We start from the raw sequence: 8,838 nt of genomic DNA, 5'->3' as shown, positions 1-8,838 counted from the left end.
GTCTCCACAAATGCTTACATCAGTGAATCAAACTGGAACTGATTGCTTTAATAATGATTTTCATACTTGAAAGTTACAGGATCTTATTAGAACAGCTCTGCTTGTAAGGTTCAAAATGGGAGAGACTCTGGTAATAATAAACAAAAGAACTCCAGATGTTGGAAATCAGAAACTAACACAAATTTCTGGAAAAACTCAGATGGTCTGGCAGCGTCCCTAAAGAGGAGAGACAAAAAAAAACTACAAATGCTGAAAGCCAAAATAGACAGGCAGGAGGCTAGAAGAACTCAGCAAACCAGGCAGCATCAGGAGGTGGAGAAGTCGACTTTTTGGGTTTAACTCCTGTTCAGGTCCTGAGGAAGGGCTACAGCTGAAACGCTGACTTCTTCACCTCCTGATGCTGCCTGGCTTGCTGTGTTCTTCCTGTAAAGAGAAACCAGAGTTAACTTCTCGGCTCCATCGACCTTCCTTCAGAACGGGTTCTCTGGTAACAATATCTTACATGCAGTGAGGAATTAACTCTTGCAGAAATGAAAAAAAATGAAAATACATCAAAGAAATCGCAAAAGTGGGGAAAGAAAAAGTAAAATAAGGAGCCGGTATAAATACCTACTGAATGAACTTAAAATAAAAGATGAATAAGGTTAGAGGAGGAAAACATAAGAATTTGAGTGAAGGGTCTAAAGAGTTGAACAGCTTGACTCTGCTGTTGGAAGAGGTTGGGGAAATAGTGCGGCTGGTCCGGCGGGCTGATCCATAGGCGCGGTGAGCAGTCGCAGCCTGCCTGACGCCGGGGCTCGCGCTCTATGTGTGTGTGATGCGGCTGTTGAAAGTGCGACCGATGGAGCGCGAGCGGCAGGAGCTGGCGGCGGCGGCTGAGGGCGAGCGGGTGGCGTTCAGGTAGGAACACCGCCAACCGGTCACTGCGGCAGGCGTCGTCAGCCCTCTTCGACGACCGCTCGCCTCTCGAGCGGCGTGGGACGGGAGGCGCGGTTTTGTTTTTGGACAGAGGGAAAGTTATCGCCATGATCCCCCCCCCCCCCCCCTTGAGGAGTACTTTTTTTTTAGGACAACATGGCGTCACCGGGGTAAGAGAGAGAGAGAAAGCGGAGCGGGTCCGCCCGACGGTCAACTCACCAACCACCGGGGGGGGGAAAACTTCGACGGAGTTTTTTTTATTGTTTAAATGTTGTTGTTGAGTCTTAGTTTCTTGAACTCGCCTCGGGGGTGAATCTTTCTTCTTGTGGGGGGGGGGGGGGTTTGGCTGAAACTGCAGCGCCGTGTGGTGATCCGCTGCGAAAAGTTTTCCTCCCCTCCTCTTTTTATATGTTTACAAAAGTGCGGCGGATCTGCCTTGCTCTCCTTCGCGGCCTCGTCCCGGCGACGGGATAACGTCCCCCCCCTTCCTCACTGAGGTTTGCACCGAGGCGAAGATGGTTTTAATAATTTTGGTGTGCGCGAGCGCCATAAGCTTTTAAGTTAACGGAGCTTTAAAATTCTTGGAGCGGTGGTTTTGTTTTTCTCTCTCGTGTCGTGATAGTTGATTAAGAGTCCGTGGACGTGATTTAATTTGTTTTTAAAAATCCGACTATTTTTTCTGGTGCGAATCTCTTGGAACCACCGTCTCTCTCTCTCTTTCTCTCCCCCTCCCACCTCCATCTTCTTGAATCCTCGACTTCCACTTCCATTTGAAGGTCTCCAAATGTGCCGCGTTTCTTCTCCTTCCTCACCCATCACCACCGGGTGAACCGAGGAAGGTCTCAAATGTGGCCGCGTTTCACTCTCTCTTCCCTCCCCCCACGTACTGAAATCGAGCTAATTCTGACCAGCGACTCTTCAGAAAAACAGAAACGCCGAGATTAAAATTGTACGAACACTCGGGTCGAGCTAGGAAGCTTCAGTACGAACGATGCTGTGTTGAAAGTGTTTGATTGTTTAGTTAAAATACTGGTTCAGAAAATATCGAAGTAGCTGCTCTGCTCACGTTCTAAGGGGGAATCGTTAGTATTTGCTTGGGTGTAAAGGAGATATCTTCTAAAGTTAGCTTGCCAAGAGCTTTTTGCCCTGGATCAGTTTCATGTGTCCTGTTTAGTAATCTGCTGTAAATGACAGGTACTCTTGGACGTGGCTGAAATGCCCTCTGTGGGTTAGCATATTTTGATAAATGTAATGTGTGCAGTATGTTTCTTTTATCTGTGCAACATTTTTCTCTGTGCTGGTGCATTATCTGCCATACATCCTTCTTGGCATTTTGACAAGAATCAGTTCAACGCAGGGATTGAGTTACCAAAAGGACAAAAAAGGTCCTTGTCTGGATGTTTTAAAAGAAATGTTAATATTCAATTACTTTTTACCACCATTACAAACTTTGCACCAATGGTTTTGTTTTCCTGTTGTCAGGAAATTAGTGTCCTGAAAGTTTTTAAAAAAAATTAAGACCATTTTTGTCATTAATGTCAGCCCTTTGAACGATACCTCAAGTTAGATTTCATATGTTTGTATGTGGCAGTGGGTTATTGTTTGCTTTAAAAACATCTTAAGATTTAAATTCAGAACAGAAATTAGAGTTTTCATTTGGAGAACACATTTTAATATATTCTGCAATAGTTTCCCATGAATATTTGAGATTTAAATCGGAACTGAAATTGCCTGTTCAATGGCTAAAGCACAGGAAAGAAAACTCAGCTTTGCAAACAGTGCAATCGTACTTTAATAGTTTCTACGTCTCTTTGCTTATGTAATTATTTGATTCCTGTAGATTTAGGATTATGACAACTGTTGGTTTAATTTTTTCACTCACTTCTATTTAAGGGTGTGTTAGATGAACTTTCATTTGCAGAAATAATCTAACTAATTTACATTAAATTATATCAGAATTGAATTCTGCAAGTGTGTTGACTATAGCTGATTGGTAATAACACTAATCTAGAGAATATTATTTCAAACAAATTATAATGTGCATTATTCACCTTCTGAATATCGCACCACTTTGGGAAAACATCTTAAGAAATAATTTACAATGAGGCCTAAGTTATAAACCAGAATTAAATTCTGTTCCCTTTATTCTAAATGTAAGTATTCTTGCACATTCTGACTGCCCTTGTTTCCATTTAAAGTTTTTATGTTAATATAACGCACAGCTGGAAATAATAGTACAAGTTAGTCTATAGTTTTTGAGGAACAAAGGAACCAGATAGTCCAGGTGGGAAATTGAAAGAAATTACTCAAATAAGATAAGCACTATTAAGACCCTGTTCCTCGTCTGTGACGCTGCTTAATGGTTGGAAAAACTCTTGTACTGAGCTTGGCGCACCACATCTGAACCAAGAGACCCAGGTTCAAGTCCCACCTTGATGATAATATCTCTGGGCAGGTCAATTTAGAAAACAGAGGTTCAAAACTTTCACTCAGACAAGCTAAGTCAAATGTTGACCAGCCACACTACCTGCATATTTAAATGAATAGAATACAATAACCTTTTGTTGCCACATGTACTCAATGAGTATAGTGAAAAGTTTATACATTGCCAATTAGATATAAAAGTACCTAGGCACAGCTTCCTTAGCTATGAGGTTTAGTCAATACTGATATAAAATGCCCAGCACAACAGAAATAAAAGTTCAGTGCAGCAAACCAGGCTGGCAGCTAGCTTCCAGTCTGCAGTGGTCCTGGCTCCACACAGTGCTGGTGTTATACTGTGCTGGCGATATACTATGCCGGAAGGTCGCCACACCAAATTGGGAGGTCACTGCTAGAGAAGGCTGGGAATCGTTGTTCACCAGAGCCTGGGGATCATCGTTGGAGGCTAAGAGTCGAAGAGGAGGAGAAAAAGAATAACATCAGAAAAGCACTGAGTAAAAAAAATAAGAGAAGGGTGGAGCATATGGGCTTGGGTTGGAGCGTCCTACTCTGCCACCATCTTGTACAAGGATTTTGATTTTAATTTTAACAAACATTTTCTTTTTAATCTTTGTTTGAAATGAAAGCATCCTCCAGTTCTATATCATGTATGTTCCAACCTGTCTCAATAAATGCTTTTATATTTTTAAGATTCTGAATTCCACTTTCTGGAGAAAATACTGCTGTCCTTCTAAGCATTATTGTCAGCAGTATTTGAGTATGATTTGAAGTTGGATAGAACACTTTGAGTCTCATTCATTAGTGATTATCGGGCAGCTTCTTGTGCTGAATAGTACAGTCAGCTCGGTCTTTATAAATACAACACTAATGACCTGTCATTGTAAAACTGGCAGGAATAGCTGCACGAGTGACATTGAAATCTTATTTCTGTCACATCTTAGTGATTAGATAATGCAGAGTTGGCTGTAGTAATAAACCATACAGATCAGGAATAACCTGGGTTAGGTTCGTATTTTGATTACAATGGCTTATCCACAGCATTTGGTCGAGCTATGCCTCGACTAGAAAGGGTACATTCCAGTTGGAATTGCAGCTCTAACTATTGTATTTTTGCTGTTAGAAATGTGTATTTTGTTTGAAAATGGAATCAACTCAGCTTTGATGTTCTAAAGTGCTGACAAAGTCCACTGATGCCTTTGTACCGTTCATGAAGAATAGAACTTCAAGATATGGTAAATTGGTTTGCAATACATAGTGTTACGTACTACTTTGTGTTGTAAACTTGAAATTTTATGTGTATCCTTGCCATACCCTATTACCAATAAAAGGAAAGATACATTTGATCATTTGTTTGTTATTGTATAGTGCATGGGCACGTACCCTTTTACAGTTTTATGGTCAGTTAATAGGACTGGTGGCAAGCCACCTTCCTCCTCTTTGCTCTTTTGCTGTATATGGCCTAGCAATGAAGGTAAAAAACTTTCCTTGCTGTTATTGTACTGATTTTGGAAGAGAGTGAAATTGTTGGAGCTAGTGCTGCATAAGCCCTTTTCATGATCACATCATCTACCAGCCAATCAGGTTCTTACAAAATGTAGTTAAATGTTTGAAATCTAGATAATTTCTGTATTGCCAGCACCCACAAACATCAATGTGATAAAGACCAGATAATTTATTTTTACTGTTTTGATAGTTAAATGTTTGAAATATAGTAGTGCCGTGGGATTTGTTTCTACACTTGTCTGAGGGTCCTTGGTTTAATATTTCATCGTAAAGGTGCAGCACTCCTTTGAAAGTCAGCTTAAAATTTGACCTGGTGATCTTCGAGTGGAACTTGAACCCATGCTCTTTTGAGTTGTGCTAGCCTTCTCTACTGAACCATACCTGACCTGTGTTGGGTATTGATCATCTTCATTTGTTTGGAACGTAGGATTAGACTGTTCAGCTTTGGTCTAGCATTCTTAATTGTGGCTGATCATTTTCTGAAACATAATTTTGTTGCACTATGTACCTTGATATCATTAATATCTAGAACTCCATGAATCTGTCTTGAATGTACTTAATTACTGACTTCCACAACCCTTTAGGGCAGGGAATTCTAAAATTTTGCTACCCTATGAATGAAGCAATAAGGGACAAACATTGGGACTGAGATGTTAAGGTTTATCCCTTATTTTGAGAGTATTAAATGTTTCTTTTGTCAATGGAGTAGTAGGTACTGTAACACATGATGTGAAACTCAGCCATACAAATGAGGAAGGTTTGAATTTTCATTCTTCAAGTGATCTCACCTCTGATATTTATGAGACGTTATGATTGGTTGTAGTGTTTGTGTTAAGGGAAGAATCAGCCATGTGCTATTCATGATTGCTGTCCCTTGATCTTTGCATGTGACCAGGTGTGGTTATTTTCAGCTATGATTCTGCAGTTTAAAGATTGTTTACATTCCCTGGCAACTTGTATAAGGGAGAAATACGAAAGATTGTGAGCATCTGTGGAGCTATACCTATAAGATTCAGATTTAGTTTGTACCCCCGCATTACATATATTGAATAATAATTTTTTTACCCTGTTTTACTCTGTCTAATGAAGTAGCTCCTGTTTATGTGTAGCAATACCTAGATGTCATTCAGATTTAGTCTTTATAAATGTGGCCACAAGTCTGGGAATTACTATCTCCAAATAGAGAATGTAACTATCAACCCTTGAAGTTCAATGGCATTAATATTGAATTCTCCACCATCTGTATCTTGGGGAGGAGGGGGGGGATTCATTTAACAGAAACTGAACTGTAACAAGCCATGTAAATACTGTGATGACAAGAACAGCCGAGGCTTGGGCTTTCATGGTGACTGACTCCTGGGTCCCCATACATGGTCACCATATTCAAGGCACAAATCAGGAGTATGTTAGAATACTTGCCTAGATGAATAAAGCTTCAAAAACACTCTAAGAACTAACCAGGACAAAGCAATCTGCTTGAATGGCACTCTATCCATCACCTTTCAAGATTTGCTCCCTTCACTACAATGCATAATAGTACCACTTTGCACCATCTACAAGATTCAGTGCAGTAACTCAGCAGGGCTTCTTAGATTACAGCTTCCCAAGTCTCAACCTATACAGCCTGGAAGGACAAGGGAGCACCACCTAAAAATTTTCTTCCAAATGCTCATCATTCTGACTAGACCTTTTATTACTGTTCCTTCTCAATTGCCCAGGTTGAAATCATGGAAGTGCCTTCCTATCAACAATTGGGTGTCTACACTGCAGTGCTTCAAGAAGGCAGGTCACCACCATCATTTTCCAGAGTAATTACGAGAGACAGTAAATGCTAGCCTGGCCAGCTTCATCCTCATTCTTTGAATTTTTAAATAAAGGGGAAAAACCTGCATCTGGAACCATCTGCAGCGGGACAAAATGTTTTAGTCACTAGGGCTGCTTTTATTTTGTGGTCAAATCTGATTTTGAGTTTCGTTGCAGTTTATGCATTGGCTAGCAATATGAATGTATTTAAAATGTAGAGGATTTTGTTGTTGGCAGATTTGTAAGTCACATTCTAAATAGATTGAAAGTAGTCAAACAGATTTAAGAAACTGTTGCTGCGAAATTACTTCATTTGAGTAATAAATAACTTTCAAGAACCCTGGAACCATGCTATAATTCAAAACCAAATACTAGAAATTACTAATTTTCAGCAGCTGCTTTGTCTTCCTCACTTTGATTGAGTTTCCTGCTATATACTCCAGCTTCATGTGCACCATTACCATAAAGACTGTTTTATAAACTCCAGAAATAAGTTTGAATTTATAAATGAGGAGTATGCCCTAGAATACTGTATCTGTACCCTGTCAAGACGGTTTTGACTTCTGAAATTTATAGTTTTTGGTGGAATAAAAGTTGGAGATGTGGTAACTAAGCTGAGCTTGGACTATTTATCAATTAATTTGGAATATCTGACTGTCTTTGCATGTTTGTGAAACATTGATAACATTTTTAGTTGTTATTCTGTGACAAATCTATTTGATTTTTCAAATCACTTTCTAATTGACCTTCGTCGTAGCTCTGCAACTTTGTGGATTCTTGGCAGGAATTAACTTTTCTTAATGTTAAAAAATCACGCAAGACCAGGTTATAGTCCAACAGGTTTAATTGGCTTTCAGAGTGTTGTTCCTTCATCAGGTGTAGTGGAGGGCTCAATCCTAACATACAAAATTTATAGCAAAAATTTGCAGTTTGATGTAACTGAAATTATACATTGAAAAATTGATTGCCTGTTAAGCTTTTCATCTGTTAGAATACCGTGATAGTTACACATGAAAGAAGTGAAACTATCACGGTATTCTAACAGATGAAAGGCTTAATAGACAATCAATTTTTCAATGTATAATTTCAGTTACATCATACTGCAAATTTTTGCTATAAATTCTGTTAGGATTGAGCCCTCCACTACCACCTGATGAAGGAGCGACGCTCCGAAAGCTAGTGTGCTTCCAATTTAAACCTGTTGTGTGATTTTTAACTTTGTGCCCCCAGTCCAACACCGGCATCTCCAAATCACTCTTCTTAATAGTTCAGTTGATCCCTTTGTCAAAAGATGGCGTGAGAGAGCCCTATTCATGGATTTAAAAATAGCCGTAATCCATTGTAATGCAGGAATGATGGTATGCTGTGTTCTTAGGAGATCCAGTTTGAATAAACTATTGTAATAGTCAGAGCAGTGAAAGTTTTCTCGCTATCGTTAGAAGTAGACAATTAGTGGTACTTTATAATTGTTGGTGCAGTCTTGAAAGAAACATTTGAGTTCACGCAGATCGCTTGAATTGTACTATAAAGCTTTTGTTTATTGAGCTTAAAAGCTTTAATGGGCACACAGCTAGTCTTTATAAATAATGTACATTCTTTGTAAAATGGAATCCCAAGAGACCGCACCGAAAGCGTCATTATCAGACTCTTCAACCTTCTTTGAAATCCTCAATTGATTTACAGCTGAGAAATTGTGCAAAATGATACTCCAGTCTACATCAGGTCAGTCAGTGAAATTCAGGATGTGAGCCCATTATCCCAGATGCAGTAATTAACCCATTCGATTGAATGTGAAATCAAATTGCCCCATTCAGTCTTTTTAGTCTGGAGTGTTGAGTAGACTATAGATTTTATTATATAAGTTTTATTAAATATTCAAGATTATACAATCTTAACAAATCTGAATAAAAATTCCTTGATCTGTTTAAAAAAAAATTGACTTCAGATTTCTTGACTGAAATCATGATAATTGAGTTCTTAGTATTTCCCATATTACACCATTGACTTTCCTGTGCAGGCGCTATCACTTCGTGACCTATTCCAGTTCAGTTAAAGAAAGGGTCAAATGGTATGCTCATGCTATTGTGCCATGTATCTATATTCTGTGTAGGGTAACAAATGTCTGGTGGTGAGTTACAAGACTGTAATTCAGTTGAGCTATTCTCATGCTGT

General features: G+C 39.3%; 1 protein-coding gene across 2 annotated transcripts in view; it reads left to right on the top strand.

Annotated features, from left to right (window-relative positions):
* The first annotated feature begins 824 nt into the window (after positions 1–824).
* smad1 (SMAD family member 1) overlaps positions 825–8,838 on the top strand; it is a 92,916-nt gene continuing 84,902 nt past the window's right edge. For both annotated transcript variants that reach the window (XM_060827147.1, XM_060827138.1), the window contains exon 1: positions 825–900. The gene's annotated coding sequence lies outside the window, so the exon portion shown is untranslated. The remainder of the gene's footprint in view (positions 901–8,838) is intronic.

This window comes from Hemiscyllium ocellatum, chromosome 1, assembly GCF_020745735.1.
Source record: "Hemiscyllium ocellatum isolate sHemOce1 chromosome 1, sHemOce1.pat.X.cur, whole genome shotgun sequence".
In the NCBI taxonomy this organism is placed as follows: Eukaryota; Metazoa; Chordata; class Chondrichthyes; order Orectolobiformes; family Hemiscylliidae; genus Hemiscyllium; species Hemiscyllium ocellatum.
Note: the sequence above shows the minus strand (reverse complement) of the source record. Positions and strands in the feature narration are given on the sequence as shown.